Source organism: Arachis stenosperma, chromosome 9, assembly GCF_014773155.1.
Source record: "Arachis stenosperma cultivar V10309 chromosome 9, arast.V10309.gnm1.PFL2, whole genome shotgun sequence".
NCBI lineage: Eukaryota > Viridiplantae > Streptophyta > Magnoliopsida > Fabales > Fabaceae > Arachis > Arachis stenosperma.
The window spans coordinates 91,717,193-91,734,846 of record NC_080385.1 but is presented as its reverse complement, the minus strand read 5'-3'; the positions used below and the strand labels follow the sequence as shown (position 1 = coordinate 91,734,846).

Genomic DNA, 17,654 nt, shown 5'->3' with positions numbered 1-17,654 from the left:
TATGGACTAGGATTGATATAGATCATTTGACTTTCCTTTACTACTAGTTAGAGGATGATTTAATGAGATTAATCCTTGCCAATTCTCATATTGTGGTTAGTGATTAGGATAGAGATCCTTGACCACCAACCCTTGCCAAGACCTTTTTAGCCATTAGTTTACTTTCTTGCCATTTATCTTTCATGCCTCTTATCAAAACCCCAAAAATGACTCATAACCAATAACAAGACACTTTATTGTAAATCCTAGGGAGAACGACCCGAGGTTTAAATACTTCGGTTTATAGATTTTAGGGGTTTGTACTTGTGACAAACAAATTTTTTGCATGAAAGGATTATTGTAGGTTTAGAGACTATACTTCAACGAGATTTCATTTGTGAAATTCTAAACCGTCAAAAAATCCAATCATCAAATGCCAGGTTGTAACCTGTTTCTGGCGTTGAACTCCAACTTGCAACCTGTTTTTGGCGCTGAACGCCAGACTGCAACATGGAACTGGCGTTGAATGCCAGTTTACGTCATCTATCTTCACGCAAAGTATGAACTATTATATATTGCTGGAATGCCCTGGATGTCTACTTTCCCACCCAATTGAGAGCACGCTAATTAGACTGCTGTAGCTCCAAAAAATCCATTCCGAGTGCAGGGAGGTCAGAATCCAACAGCATCAGCAGTCCTTTTTTAGCCTAAATCAGATTTTTGCTCAGCTCCCTCAATTTCAGCCAGAAAATACCTGAAATTACAGAAAAACACACAAACTCATAGTAAAGTCCAGAAATATGAATTTTGCCTAAAAACTAATAAAATTATGCTAAAAACTAACTAAAACATACTAAAATCTACATGAAATTACCCCCAAAAAGCGTATAAAATATCCGCTCATCAGACCTCTAAAATAAAATATACATACATATAATAGTGGAAATGATATAATATTTGAGGAGTCTTGAAGGTTGGGTCAACACAAATCCGTGAAAAATAAAAATGCAACGCTCAAGATAACAGTTACTTGCGTACGAAGAAAAGTAAAGATACACATACGTAATATTAGAATGGAGTGTCAAAGGATACAAAATATTCAATCTCTGGGCTCAACCTGCGAAGTTAAGGCTGGCTGGAGAATATTTACATACATATATATAATCCCAAGACTCCAAAATGCTCAAAATGAACCCTAGTTCTCCATCAAGTCTCTTTGAGGCACAAAAGTGAAAAATATTAAAGGAGAAGTCTAAGCATATATATATACACACACAGACACACATATACATAACAAAAAATAGAAGCCCAAAGTCCCATCTTTGTTGCAATCAAAACTCTAGACGCCTAGTGGTTGATGCAGGTGGAAACTGTCTCTCAACAAATTTCCTTCGGCAAGTGTACCGAATTTGTCGTCAAGTAAAAACTCACAATAGAGTGAGGTCGAATCCCACAGAGATTGATTGATCAAGAAACTTTAATTAGAAGAATGTTCTAGTTGAGCGAATCCAGAATTTGGGTTGAGATTTGCAGAAAATAAAATGGCGGGAATGTAAATGACAGAAAAAGTAAATGCTAGAATTAAAGAGCTGAAAGTAAATGACTGAAAGTAAATTGCAGAATTGTAAATGGGAATGGGGTGTTTGCTCATAAAAGTAAATGCAGAAATTAAAGAGAATGGGTAAGATCAGAAATGGGGAGTTCATTGGGCTCAGGAGATGTTGCAATTCTCCGGATCAAGTTCATTTTTATCTCTTCCTCAATCAATGCATTCATTGATCTCCTTGGCAATCTTAATTGATCGAATTACAATTTCTTGCAATTCAATCTCTCAAATCTTGATCAATAGCCAATTCCTTGGTCAATTGCTCATGAGAAGAGATGAAGTGTGGTCACTGATTATACCACATGCATTTCCCAAATCAGGTGTTGAGAGGATTATAGTCACATATCCATCCAAACCCAATTTGGTCCAGCATGAGAAAGCATTTCTTGCTTGATCTCTTCATTCCTCTTTCAAGGTTCAGAAGAGATCCAAGTTTGAATAGCTTCTTTTCCAAGATAACTACCCAATTGGATGAAGATCGAAAGCTTTCAAGTAAAACCAAGAGAAAAGATAGAAGAAGAATAATGAAAACTAGTATTGATCCATCAATTTACAACAGAGCTCCCTAACCCAATGAAAGGCGTTTAGTTGTTCATAGCTCTAGAAAATGAAAACAAAGATGGAGAATACATCCTGGAACTAGAAGAGCAGAGAAAGTAAATTACAGAGAGTAGTTTTCCAACTTCCAAAACTTCCTAAATAATTCAAAGCTACTCCTATATATACTACTCTTCTCAGCTTCTAGTTGGCTCTTCAAGTCTTGGGCCTTTGGATCTTGAGTTTGAAGCAGTTCTCTTCTTCATTTGGACTTGGTTTTACTTGCAGAGAGATAGTGTGAAGTGGGCAGAGACTTTAGCTCAGGACGTTAGGGGTGTTAACGTTTAGTGAAAGTATGAGTTCGACAATGTTAGTGACACTCAACATTGTCACTAACGTTCCAATGTACCCCTTTGCCTCACGTTAGAGCCCATGTTAACTAGGTCAACGTGGCTTCTAACGTGGCCTTGCCAACCTTCGAGAACGTTAGTGACACTTAACATTGTCACTAACGTTCCAGTGTGCCCCTATGTCTCACGTTAGAGTCCCACGTTAACTAGGTTAACGTGGCTTCTAACGTGGCCTTGCCAACCTTCGAGAACGTTAGTGACACTTAACATTGTCACTAACGTTCCAGTGTGCCCCTATGTCTCACGTTAGAGTCCCACGTTAACGAAGTTAGCGTGGCTTCTAACGTGGCCATTCTTAGCCATCCCCAACGTTAGTGACAATGTTGAGTATCACTACGTTGGCTCATCTTTCACTCATCAACGTTAGCTTCCACATTAACTAAGTTAACGTGAAAGTTAGTCGACATCCCTTGCCTCTTACGTTAGCTCCCACGTTAACCAAGTTAACGTGGGACTTAACGTGGTACATTGCACCTTAGGCCAACGTTAGTGACAATGTTGAATGTCACTAACGTTGGCTTCCTTCCCCCTTTTAGCGTTAGAGGCCACGTTAACTAAGTTAACGTGGACTCTAACGTGGCCACTTATGATCATTGGCCAACATTAGTGATAATGTTAAGTGTCACTAACGTTGGCTCAAACTCCCCTTCTTCACGTTAGAGTTCACGTTAACTTAGTTAACGTGACTCTTAACATGGGCAATGATGGCTTCGAGAGCGTTATTGGCAATCACTTTTCTCATTAACTTTGCAAGTTAGCTCCCACTCCACGTTAGTGGTAACGTTAATTAGATTAACGTGACTGCCAAGTGGTTCTTCCTTGCTTCCTTTGGTCCTGAAATCAAGCAATAGAGTGCATCAAAGTTCTAGTCCAAGTCATGGGTAATACAACATACAATTTGTTACTAAACTCATGCAAAATCCTCATGAAATCATGTAAAATGCACAATGTATGCTTGAATCAAGGTATAAGTGAATATCCACCCAAAACTAGCTTATTTCCTAAGGAAATGCATGAAACTACCTTAAAAACAGTAAAGAAAAGGTCAGTGAAACTGGCCAAGATGCCCTGGCATCAGTGGTGCACAGATTTGTGATTATCAACAATGGCTCCAATAATTTGGTAGCTCTCACACGTGAATTACATTTAGTCACAACTCTGCACAACTAACCAGCAAGTGCACTGGGTCGTCCAAGTAATACCATACGTGAGTAAGGGTCGATCCCACGGAGATTGTTGGTATGAAGCAAGCTATGGTCATCTTGTAAATTCCAGTCAGGAGGATTAAACTAATTTAAGAGATTATTGGTTTAAATATGATTAACAAAATAAATAAAAAATAAAGATAAAGTTACTCATGTAATCCAATGGTGGGAATTTCGGATAGGTGCATGGAGATGTTGTGTTCCTTCTGAATCTCTGCTTTTCTGCTGCTTTCGTCCAATCCTTCTTACTCCTTTCCATGGCAAGCTATATGTAAGGCATCACTGTTGTCAATGGCTACATCCCATCCTCTCAGTGAAAATGGTCCAAATGCTCTGTCACAGCACGGCTAATCATCTGTCGGTTCTCAATCAGGTTGGAGTAGAATCCAGTGATTCTTTTGCGTCTGTCACTAACGCCCAGCCTTCAGGAGTTTGAAGCTCGTCATAGTCATTCAATCCCAGAATCCTACTTGGAATACCACAGACAAGGTTAGACTTTCCGGATTCCCATTAATGCCGCCATCAATTCTAGCTTATACCACGAAGATTCTGATCAAGGAATCCAAGAGATATGCGCCCGGTGTAAGGTAGAACGGAAGTGGTTGTCAATCACGCGCGTTCATAGGTGAGAATGATGATGAGTGTCACGGATCATCACATTCATCAAGTTGAAGTGAAACGAATATCTTAGAACAGGAATAAATCGAATTGGATAGAAAATAATAGTAATTGCATTAAAACTTGAGGTACAGCAGAGCTCCACACCCTTAATCTATGGTGTGTAGAAACTCCACCGTTGAAAGTACATAAGTGAAAGGTCCAGGCATGGCCGAATGGCCAGCCCCCATGATCTGAGAACTAAACATCCCAAGATGTCTAATACAATAGTAAACTATCCTATTTATACTAGACTAGCTACTAGGGTTTACAGGAGTAAGTAATTGATGCATAAATCCACTTCCAGGGCCCACTTGGTGTATGTTTGGGCTAAGCTTGATCTATCCACGAGCTGAGGCTTCTCTTGGAGTTGGACGCCAAGTTGTAACATGTTTTGGGCGTTCAACTCTGGTTCGTGACGTGTTTCTGGCATTTGACTCCAGAATGCAGCATGGAACTGGCGTTGAGCGCCAGTTTACGTCATCTAATCTCGAACAAAGTATGAACTATTATATATTGCTAGAAAGCTCTGGATGTCTACTTTCTAATGCCGTTGAGAGCGCACCATTTGGAGTTCTGTAGCTACAGAAAAGCCATTTTGAGTGCAGGGAGGTCAGATTCCAACAGCATCAGCATTCCTTTGTCAGCCTCCTATCAGAGTTTTGCTCAGGTCCCTCAATTTTAGCCAAAAAATACCTGAAATCACAGAAAAACACACAAACTCATAGTAAAATCCAAAAATGTGAATTTAGCATAAAAACTAATGAAAACATCCCTAAAAGTAACTAGATCATACTAAAAATTACCTAAAAACAATGCCAAAAAGCGAATAAATTATCCGCTCATCACAACACCAAACTTAAATTGTTGCTTGTCCCCAAGCAACTGAAAACCAATTAGGATAAAAAGAAGAGAATATACTATAAATCTCAAAATATCATTGAATATTAATTCTAGTTAGATGAGCGGGACTTGTAGCTTTATGCTTCTGAACAGTTTTGGCATTTCACTTTTTTCTTTGAAGTTTAGAATGATTGGCTTCTATAGGAACTTAGAATTTCAGATAGTGTTATTGATTCTCCTAGTTAAGTTTGTTGATTCTTGAACACAACTACTTTTATGAGTCTTGGTCGTGGTCCTAAGCATTTTATTTTCCAGTATTACCACCGGATACATAAATGCCACAGACACATGACTGGGTGAACCTTTTCAGATTGTGACTCAGCTTTGCTAGAGTCCCTAGTTAGAGGTGTCCAGAGCTCTTAAGCACACTCTTTTTGCTTTGGATCACGACTTTAACCACTCAGTCTTAAGTTTTTCACTTGGACCTGCATGCCACAAGCACATGGTCAGGGATAGCTTGATTTAGCCGCTTAGGCCTGGATTTTATTTCCTTGGGCCCTCCTATCCATTGATACTCAAACCCTTGGATCCTTTTTTACCCTTGCCTTTTGGTTTTAAGGGTTATTGGCTTTTTCTGCTTGCTTTTTCTTTTTCTTTCTATTTTTTTTCCAAAAAAAAAATTTTTTTTTGCAAGCTTTTGCTTTTTCACTGCTTTTTCTTGCTTCAAGAATCAATTTCATGATTTTTCAGATTGTCAATAACATTTTTCCTTGTTCATCATTCTTTCAAGAGCTAACAATTTTAACATTCATAAACACCAAGATCAAAAATATGCACTGTTCAATCATTCATTCAGAAAACAAAAAGTATTGCCACCACATCAATATAATTAAACCAAATTCAAGGCTAAATTCGAAATTTATGTACTTCTTGTTCTTTTGAATTAAAAACATTTTTTATTTAAGAGAGGTGAAGGAGTTATGGAATTATTTATAGCCTTAAGACATAGTTACTCAGCACTAATGATCATGAAGTAGAGACACAAAACATAGATGACATAATAAGCATAAAAACCGAAAAATAGAAAAATAAGAACAAGGAATGAGTCCACCTTAGTGAGGGTGGCACCTTCTTGAAGGTCCAATGGTGCTCTTTGAGCTCCTGTATGTTTCTTTCTTGCTTCTGTTGCATGATCCCTAGTGATTTTGGTGCTCCTATCCTTAGTTGCTCCCAATAATTGTGTGGAGGAAAATTTATCCCCTGAGGTATCTCAAGGATCTCTTGATTTGCAGTCAAATGCTCTACCACTGAGCTATAAACCCTTTAGATGAGTCTTTCCATCTCCCATGACTCAGAGGTGGAAGCTTTTGTCTTCCCTTTTCTCTTTTTTTTTTTTTTTTTTTGAGGTTTCTCTGGCCTTAGGTGCCATTAATGGTTATGGAAAAATAAAAAGCTATGCTTTTACCACACCAAACTTAGAAAATTGCTCGCCCTTGAGCAAGAGAAGAAAGAAAAGATGAAGAATAAGAAGAAGATATGGAGGAGATGGAGGGATGTGTGTATTCGGCTATATGGGTAGGATTGGCTGGGAAAGAGAATTTGAATTTTGAAGGTAGGTGGGGTGTATGGGGAAGAGTGGATAGATGTAAGTGGTGAATGAAAAACAGAAGGGATGACCATGAATGGAAAGAGAGAGGGTGAGGTATGTGGGGATCCTGTGGGGTCCACAGATCTTGAGATGATCCTGTGGGGTCCACAGATCCTGAGGTGTCAAGGATTTACATCCCTGCACCAATGAGGCATGTAAAATGCCTTTGCATACAATTCTGGCGTTTGAACGCCAAGGTGATGTATGTTCTGGGCGTTCAACGCCCATGTGCAGCATGTTTCTGGCGTTGAACGCCAGTTCCATGCTTGTTTCTGGCGTTCAGCGCCAGCTCCATGCTCTGTTCTGGCGTTGAACGCCAGCCAGATGCTCCTTACTGGCGTTTAAACGCCAGTAAGTCCTTCCTCCAGGGTGTGATTTTTCTTCTGCTGTTTTTTATTCTGTTTTTAATTTCAATATTTTTTTCGTGACTCCTCATGATCATGAACCTAATAAAACATAAAAGAACAATGAAAATAAAATAAAATTAGATAAATAAAAATTGGGTTGCCTCCCAACAAGCGCTTCTTTAATGTCGATAGCTTGACAGTGGGCTCTCATGGAGCCTCACAGGAGATCAAGTCAATGTTAGGACCTCCCAACACCAAACTTAGAGTTTGAATGTGGGGGTTCAACACCAAACTTAGAGTTTGGTTGTGGCCTCCCAACACCAAACTTAGAGTTTGACTGTGGAGACTCTATTTGACTCTGCATTGAGAGAAGTTGTTCATGCTTCCTCTCATTACCAAATAACTTGGCATTTAGCTTCATGATGGCTCCTAGATATTGAGCAACTTGCTCTCCAGTTACATCTTCATCCTCTTCAGAGGAAGAATAGTCTTCAGAGCTCATGAATGGCAGAAGGAGATTTTTATAGAATCTCTATTGTCTCTATATGAGCCTCAGATTCCTTTGGGAACTCCTTCTTTCTTGAGAGACGTCCCATGAGGTCTTCCTCATTGGGATTCACGTCCTTCTCCTCCCTTGTGCATTCGGCCATATTGATTACATCAATGGCCTTGCACTCTCCTCTTGAATTCTCTTCTATATTGCTTGGGAGAGTACTGGGAGGAGTTTCACTCACTTTCTTACTCAGCTGGCCCACTTGTGCCTCCAAATTTCTGATGGAAGACCTTGTTTCACTCATGAAACTTAAAGTGGCCTTAGACAGATCAGAGACTAAAATTGCTAAATTAGAGGGGCTCTGCTCAGAATTCTCTGTCTGTTGCTGAGAAGATGATGGAAAAGGCTTGTTATTGCTTAGCCTGTTTCTTCCACCATTATTAAAGCCTTGTTGAGGCTTTTGTTGATCCTTCCATGAGAAATTTGGATGATTTCTCCATGATGAATTATAGGTCTTTCCATAAGGTTCACCCATGTAATTTACCTCTGCTATTGCAGGGTTCTCAAGATCATAAGCTTCTTCAGAAGCTGCCTCTTTAGTACTGTTGGATGCATTTTGCCATCCATTCAGACTTTGAGAAATCATGTTGACTTGCTGAGTCAACACTTTGTCCTGAGCCAATATCGCATTTAGAGCATCAATTTCAAGAACTCCCTTTGATGAGCGGATAATTTATACGCTTTTTGGCATTATTTTTAGGTAGTTTTTAGTAAGTTCAAGCTACTTTTAGGGATGTTTTCATTAGTTTTTATGTTAAATTCACATTTCTGGACTTTACTATGATTTTGTGTGTTTTTCTGTGATTTCAGGTAATTTCTGATTTCAGGTAATTTCTGGCTGAAATTGAGGGACTTGAGCAAAACTCTGATAGGAGGCTGACAAAGGACTGCTGATGCTGTTGGAATCTGACCTCCCTTCACTCGAAATGGAATTTTTGGAGCTACAGAACTCCAAATGGCGTGCTCTCAGCGGCGTTGGAAAGTAGACATCCAGAGCTTTCCAGCAATATATAATAGTCCTTACTTTATTCGGGAACTGACGACTTAAACTAGTGCTCAACGCCAGTTCCATGTTGCTGTCTGGAGTAAAACGCCAGAAACACGTCACGACCCAGAGTTGAATGCCCAAAACACGTTACAACTTGGCGTTCAACTCCAAAAGAAGCCTCAGCTCGTGGATAGATCAAGCTCAGCCCAAACACACACCAAGTGGGCCCCGGAAGTGGATTTATGCATCAATTACTTACTCATGTAGAACTTAGTAGCTAGTCTAGTATAAATAGGATAATTTACTATTGTATTAGACATCTTGGGTCTCAGTTTTATTTTATTCTTCATCTTAGGAGGCTATTGATCACGTTTTGGGGGCTGGCCATTCGGCCATGCCTGAACCTTTCACTTATTTATTTTCAATAGTGGAGTTTCTACACACCATAGATTAAGGGTGTGGAGCTCTGCTGTACCTCATGTTTTAATGCAATTACTATTATTTCCTATTCAATTCTCTTTATTCCTATTCTAAGATATTTGTTGCACTTCAACTTGATGAATGTGATGATCCGTGACACTCATCATCATTCTCACCTATGAACGCGCATGATTGACAACCACTTCCGTTCTACCTTAGGCCGGGCGCATATCTCTTGGATTCCTTAATCAGAATCTTCGTGGTATAAGCAAGAATTGATGGCAGCATTCATGAGAATCCGGTAAGTCTAAACCTTGTCTGTGGTATTCCGAGTAGGATTTCAGGATTGAATGACTGTGACGAGCTTCAAACTCTTGAAGGCTGGGCGTTAGTGACAGACGCAAAAGAATCAAGGGATTCTATTCCAACCTGATTGAGAACCGACAGATGATTAGCCGTGCTGTGACAGAGCATTTGGACCTTTTTCACTGAGAGGATGGGATATAGCCATTGACAACGGTGATGCCCTACATACAGCTTGCCATGGAAAGGAGTGAGAAGGATTGGATGAAGCAGTAGGAAAGTAGAGATTCAGGAGGAGCACAGCATCTCCATACACCTATCTGAAATTCCCACCATGGAAATACATGAGTAACTTTATCTTTATTTTATGTTTATTATTTATTATTAATTTTCGAAAATTCATAATCAATTATTATCTGCTTGACTGAGATTTACAAGATGACTATAGCTTGCTTCATACCAACAATCTCTGTGGGATCGACCCTTACTCACGTAAGGTTTATTACTTGGACGACCCAGTACACTTGCTGGTTAGTTGAACGGAGTTGTGTCCACATATAGCAAAGAGCCATTATAATTATTCCATACAACAACAAAGAATACAACATTGATGATCACAATTTCGTCCACCACCCTTCCTCTAAGGCGTCCCATTATTCACGGAATTCCTCTCAAAAGTGTACATGAATTGGTTATTTGCAAACATGTCAATAAGTTCTTGAGCTTCTGCAGGTGTTTTCTTTAAGTGAATGGATCCACCTGCAGAATGGTCCAATGACATTTTGGAAAACTCAGATAGACCATAATAGAATATATCTAATATGGTCCATTCTGAAAACATGTTAGAAGGACACTTTTTGGTCATCTTCTTGTATCTTTCCCAAGCTTCATAGAGGGATTCACCATCTTTTTGTTTGAAGGTCTGAACATCCACTCTAAGCTTGCTCAGCTTTTGAGGAGGAAAGAATTTATCCAAGAAGGCTGTGACCAGCTTATCCCAGGAGTCCAGTCTATCTTTAGGTTGTGAGTCCAACCATGTTCTAGCTCTATCTCTTACAGCAAAAGGGAAAAGCATGAGCCTGTAGACTTCAGGATCTACTCCATTTGTCTTAACAGTCTCACAAATCTGCAAGAACTCAGTTAAAAACTGATAAGGATCTTTAGATGGAAGTCCATGAAACTTGCAGTTCTGTTGCATTAGAACAACTAATTGAGGTTTCAGCTCAAAATTGTTTGCTCCAATGGCCAGAATGGAGATGCTTCTTCCATCAAATTTGGACGTGGGTTTAGTAAAATCACCAAGCATCCTCCTTGCATTATTGTTGTTGGGTTTGGCTGCCATCTCCTTCTCTTGTTCGAAAATTTCAGAAAGGTTGCCTCTGGATTGTTGTAATTTAGCTTCTCTTAGTTTTCTCTTCAGAGTCCTTTCAGGTTCTGGATCAGCTTCAACAAAGATGCCTTTTTCCTTATTCCTGTTCATATGAAAGAGAAGAGAACAAGAGAAAGGAAGAGAAATCCTCTATGTCACAGTAAAGAGGATCCTTATTATTAGTAGAAGAAGAAAGGGAAGAAGAGTGAAGAAGAATGGGTAAGGATAGAAGTAGTGATTTGAGATGAAGAGAGGTGAAGAGAACTGTTAGTAAATAAATAAATAAATAGAAAAAGAGGAGAGATAGAGAATTTCGAAAATAATTTTGAAAAAGTAGTTAGTGATTTTCGAAAATTAAAGATAAGATAGAATTAAATTTAAAACAATTAGTTAATTAAAAAGAATTTTTGAAAAAGGGATGAGATATTTTCAAAAATTAAAGAGGGAAAAGTAGTTAGGTGGTTTTGAAAAAGATAAGAAACAAACAAAAAGTTAATTAATTAGTTGAAAAAGATATTAAAATCAAATTTGAAAAGATAAGAAGATAAGAGGTTAGATAAGATATTTTAAAATCAAATTTTTGAAAAAGATAAAATTTTGAAAAAGATATGATAAAAAGATAAGATAAGAAGATATGATAAAAAGATAGGATTGAAAAAGATTTAATTTTAAAAATTAAAATTAATTACTTAACTAATAAGAAACTAAAAGATAAGATTCTAGAATTTAAAGATTGAACCTTTCTTAACAAGAAAGTAACATACTTCAAATTTTTGAATCAATCATATTACTTGTTAGTATAATTTTCGAAAATCAAGATAAAATTAAGAAAAAGATTTTTTAAAATATTTAAAAAGATTTTCGAAAATTAATAAGAAAAATGAAAAAGATTTAATTTTTGAAAAAGTTTTAAAAAAGATAAGAATTTTTTAAAATTGAAAATTTGACTTGACTTGTAAGAAACAACTAATTTTAAAAATTTTTGACCAAGTCAACTCAAATTTTCGAAAATTTGGAGAAAATTAAGGAAAAGATACTTTTTATTTTTGAATTTTTAATTATGAGAGAGAAAAACACAAATATGACCCAAAACATAAAAATTTTGGATCAAAACACAAGATGCATGCAAGAACACTATGAATGTCAAGATGAACACCAAGAACACTTTGAAGATCATGATGAACATCAAGAACATATTTTTGAAAAATTTTTGATGCAAAGAAAACATACAAGACACCAAACTTAGAATTCTTTAATGCATGGACACTATGAATGCAAAAATGCATATGAAAAACAACATACAACACAAAACAAGAAATTATCAAGATCAAACAAGAAGACTTGTCAAGAACAACTTGAAGATCATGAAGAACACCATGAATGCATGAATTTTCGAAAAATGCAAAAAAAAATTTTAAAGCATGCAATTGACACCAAACTTAAAAATTGACTCAAGACTCAAACAAGAACACAAAATATTTTTGGTTTTTATGATTTTATGATTTTTTTTTGTATTTTTATTATATTTTTCGAAAAACATATGGAAAAATAAAATAAGAAATTCAAAATCTTTAAGAAGAATTCCAGGAATCTTTCAATGTTAGCCCAAAGCTCCAATCAAAGGGTTTGACATGGCTTAATAACTAGTCAGCTTTAGGATGGAATTACATGCATTGTAGTGATTAGTTGAAGACCAATTCTAAAGGAGTTTGAATATGGCTTTGTAGCCAGCTAGGATTCAACATGTTACCATGAAACTCTAGAATTCATTCTTGAAAGTTTTGAAGTCATAGAATAATTTAAAAAAAATATTTTTTTCGAAAATAATAAATTTTTTGGAAAAACGAAAACAAAGAAAAATTTTTAAAAATTTTTGAAAACTTTTTGAAAAGAAAATTACCTAATCTGAGCAACAAGATGAACCGTCAGTTGTCCATACTCGAACAATCCCCAGCAACGGCGCCAAAAACTTGGTGCACGGATTTGTGATAATCAACAATGGCTCCAATAATTTGGTAGCTCTCACACGTGAATTACATTTAGTCACAACTCCGCACAACTAACCAGCAAGTGCACTAGGTCGTCCAAGTAATACCTTACGTGAGTAAGGGTCGATCCCACGGAGATTGTTGGTATGAAGCAAGCTATGGTCATCTTGTAAATCCCAGTCAGGCGGATTAAACTAATTTAAGAGATTATTGGTTTAAATATGATTAACAAAATAAATAGAAAATAAAGATAAAGTTACTCATGTAATCCAATGGTGGGAATTTCGGATAGGTGCATGGAGATGCTGTGTTCCTTCTGAATCTCTGCTTTTCTGCTGCTTTCATCCAATCCTTCTTACTCCTTTCCATGACAAGCTGTATGTAGGGCATCATCGTTGTCAATGGCTACATCCCATCCTCTCAGTGAAAATGGTCCAAATGCTCTGTCACAGCACGACTAATCATCTGTCGGTTCTCAGGTTGGAGTAGAATTCAGTGATTCTTTTGCGTCTGTCACTAACGCCCAGCCTTCAGGAGTTTGAAGCTCGTCACAGTCATTCAATCCCGGAATCCTACTCGGAATACTGATGAGCGGATAATTTGTATGCTTTTTGGCATTGTTTTTAGTAGATTTTTAGTATGATCTAGTTAGTTTTTATTATATTTTTATTAGTTTTTAGTTAAAATTCACTTTTATGGACTTTACTATGAGTTTGTATGTTTTTCTGTGATTTCAGGTATTTTCTGGCTGAAGTTGAGGGACCTGAGCAAAAATCTGATCCAGAGACTCAAAAGAACTGCAGATGCTGTTGGATTCTGACCTCCCTGCACTCGAAGTGGATTTTCTGGAGCTACAGAATCCCAATTGGCGCGCTCTCAACGGCGTTGGAAAGTAGACATCCTGGGCTTTCCAGCAATATATAATAGTCCATACTTTGACCAAGATTTGATGGCCCAAACCGGCGTTCAAAGTCACCTCAAGAAATTCCAGCGTTAAACGCCAGAACTGGCACCTAATTGGGAGTTAAACGCCCAAACTGGCACTAAAGCTGGCGTTTAACTCCAAGGAGAGTCTCTACACGAAATTGCTTCATTGCTCAGCCCAAGCACACACCAAGTGGGCCCGGAAGTGGATTTTTATGTCATTTACTCATCTATGTACTAGTTTTCTATAAGTAGGACCTTTTACTATTGTATTAGGGAGAGCCTTTTGATCATGTTTTTATGATTGAACCCTCTTTGGGAGGCTGGCCATTCGGCCATGCCTAGACCTTGTTCTTATGTATTTTCAACGGTGGAGTTTCTACACACCATAGATTAAGGTGTGGAGCTCTGCTGTACCTCGAGTATTAATGCAATTACTATTGTTCTTCCATTCAATTCCGCTTGTTCTTTTACCAAGATATCACTTGTTCTTCAACATGATGAAGGTGATGATTGACGCCCATCACCATTCTCACCCCATGAACAAGGTGACTGACAACCATTCTTGTTCTACAAGCATCTGAGGCTTAGTGAATATCTCTTGGATTCCTGATTGCACGATGCATGGTTGATCGCCTGACAACCGAGTGCTCGCCTGACAAACGAGCCAACCATTCCGTGAGATCAGAGTCTTCGTGGTATAGGCAAGAACTGATGGCGGCATTCAAGAGAATCCGGAAGGTCTAACCTTGTCTGTGGTATTCTGAGTAGGATTCAATAACTGAATGACTGTGACGTGCTTCAAACCTGTAACCTACTGGGCATTAGTGACAGACGCAAAAGAGTGATTCTATTCCGGTAGGGGAGGGAACCAAACCGGTGACTGGCAGTACTGTGACAGAGTGCGTGCATTAGCTTTCACTGCGCGGATAGGAGGTAGCTGCTGACAACAGTGAAACCCTATACGAGCTTGCCATGGAAAGGAGTAAGAAGGATTGGATGAAGGCAGTAGGAAAGCAGAGAGACGGAAGGGAAGGCATCTTCATACACTTGTCTGAAGCTCTTACACCAATGATATACATAAGTATCACTATCCTTATCTTCTATGTTATTTTCGTTCATCATCATATACATTTGAGTTTGCCTGACTAAGATTTACAAGATGACCATAGCTTGCTTCAATGCTAACAATCTCCGTGAGATCGACCCTTACTCACGTAAGGTATTACTTGGACGACCCAGTGCACTTGCTGGTTAGTTGTGTGAAGTTGTAGTGATCACAATTTCGCGCACCAAGTTTTTGGCGCCGTTGCCGGGGATTGTTCAAGTTTTGAGCAAGCTTTTGGTAACAATGCCTGGGATTGTTCTAGTTTGGACAACTGACGGTTCATCTTGTTGCTTAGATTAGGTATTTTTTTTCGAAATTCTTGAAGATGAATTCTAGAGTTTCATGATGATTTGTTGAAATCTGGCTGGCTGAGAAGCCATGTCTAATCTGATTGGACCGAGGTTTCAACTTATCACCACAAGAGCTTGTTGATTTTAATCAATCTTGCTTTTGGAGCAGTGATCTGCTAAGGCTTGGCTGACCTTTGGTCATGTCTAGTGTTTTGGACCGAAGCTTTCTTTGAAAGCTTGGCTGGCTGTGAAGCCATGTCTAATTCCTGGACCGGAGTCTTAGACTAGCATTGCACTGATTCCTGGAATTCTCATTAAGAATTTTGATACCTTTTCCCACTTAATTTTCGAAAAATACAAAAAAAAAATTTGCAAAACCATAAAATCCAAAAATATTTCTTGTTTGAGTCTAGAGTCTCATCTTAAGTTTGGTGTCAAATGCATGTTTTGTTATATTTTCGAATCCACGCATATATTTCTTGTTTTGATCTTTAAATTCTATTGACTTGAGTGTTCATGTGTCTCATATAGTGTCAGTAGCACACAAACTGCTAAGATTGGTGTCTTGCATGCATTGTTAATTGATTCTTGTTGCATTTTGATTATTAAAAATCCAAAAAATATTTTTAATTTGTGTCTTTTCAAGTCAATGATACAAAGAATTGAAGATTCAGAACATACTGCAGAGGAATTATACAGAAAAAGCTGAGCATTCAAAAATGCCCAGTGAAGAAGGTAGACTGGCGTTTAAACGCCAGCCAGGGTACCTGGTTGGGCGTTTAACGCCCAAAGAGGTAGCATTTTGGGCGTTAAACGCCAGAATGCATACCATTCTGGGCGTTTAACGCCAGGATGGTGCTAGGGGGAAGATTTTGTTTTCAAATCAATTTTTTTTCAAGTTTTCAAAGTTTTTCAAAACCAAATCTTTTTCAAATCATATCTTTTCAATCAAATGTTTTCAAAATCAATTTCTTTCCTTTTTCAAAGATACTTACTAACAATTAATGATTTGATTGACCATTTTTTGCCTTTGCTATTAAGAAAGGTTTTATGTTTGAATCATATCTTTTCTTGTTAGGCAAGTCATTAATATTTCTTTTAAAATCATATCTTTTCAAATTGTTTTCAAATCATATCTTTTAAAATTGTTTTCAAATCATATCTTCTCAATCACATCTTTTTAAAACCATAACTTTTCAATCAAATCTTTTTAACCTCATCTTTTTTAAAATAGTTTTCAATCAAATCTTTTTGATTTCTAATTTCAAAATCTTTTTCAAAAATCACTTGATCTCTTTCTCACTCTTGTTTTCGAAAATCAATTAAGTGTTTTTCAAAATGTTTTCAAAATCTATTACTTAATTTTCGAAAATTCTCTTCCCTCCTTCCCACATCCTACTATTTATGGAGTACCACTCCTTCTAAATGCACAATTCGAACCTTATCTAATTAAAGTTCGAATTCTTCTTCTCCTTCTTCTTTCTATTTCTCTTTTCCTCTGACACTTCAAGGAATCTCTATACTGTGACATAGAGGATTCCACATTTTCTTTTTCTCTTCTCTTTCATATGAGCAGGAGCAGAGACAAAGGCATTCTTGTTGAAGCTGATCCTGAACCTGAAAGGACCCTGAAGAGAAAGCTAAGAGAAGCCAAAGCACAACTCTCTTTAGAGGACCTGACCGAATTCTTCAAGGAAGAAGAACCCATGGCAGCCGAAAACAACAACAATGCCAACAATGCAAGGAAGGTGCTGGGTGACTTCACTGCACCTACTCCTGATTTCTATGGGAGAAGCATCTCTATCCCTGCCATTGGAGCAAACACCTTTGAGCTTAAGCCTCAATTAGTTTCTCTAATGCAACAGAATTGCAAGTTCCATGGACTTCCAATGGAAGATCCTCATCAGTTCTTAGCTGAATTCTTGCAAATCTGTGACACAGTCAAGACTAATGGGGTTAACCCTGAGGTCTACAGACTGATGCTATTCCCTTTTGCTGTAAGAGACAGAGCTAGAATATGGTTGGATTCTCAACCAAAAGAAAGCCTGGACTCTTGGGAAAAGCTAGTCAATGCCTTCTTGGCAAAGTTCTTTCCACCACAAAGATGGAGTAAGCTTAGAGTGGAAGTCCAGACCTTCAGACAGAAGGATGGAGAATCCCTCTATGAAGCTTGGGAAAGATACAAACAATTAATCAGAAGATGTCCTTCAGACATGCTTTCTGAATGGAGCATCATAGGTATTTTCTATGATGGTCTCTCTGAACTATCCAAGATGTCTTTGGATAGCTCTGCTGGAGGATCTCTTCATCTGAAGAAGACGCCTGCAGAAGCTCAAGAATTGATTGAAATGGTTGCAAATAACCAATTCATGTACACTTCTGAAAGGAATCCTGTGAACAATGGGACTAGTCAGAAGAAAGGAGTTCTTGAGATTGACACTCTGAATGCCATATTGGCTCAGAACAAGATATTGACTCA

The 17,654-nt window shown here is 37.9% G+C and overlaps 2 non-coding genes across 2 annotated transcripts; one reads left to right on the top strand and one right to left on the bottom strand.

The window, feature by feature from the left end:
- Positions 1-10,335: 10,335 nt before the first annotated feature.
- On the top strand, positions 10,336-10,439 carry LOC130953639 (small nucleolar RNA R71). The gene has a single exon (XR_009075802.1). It is a non-coding gene; the product is annotated as a small nucleolar RNA R71 (small nucleolar RNA).
- Positions 10,440-17,286: 6,847 nt separating this feature from the next.
- Positions 17,287-17,394, bottom strand: LOC130953394 (small nucleolar RNA R71). The gene has a single exon (XR_009075565.1). It is a non-coding gene; the product is annotated as a small nucleolar RNA R71 (small nucleolar RNA).
- Between the last annotated feature and the right edge of the window lie 260 nt (positions 17,395-17,654).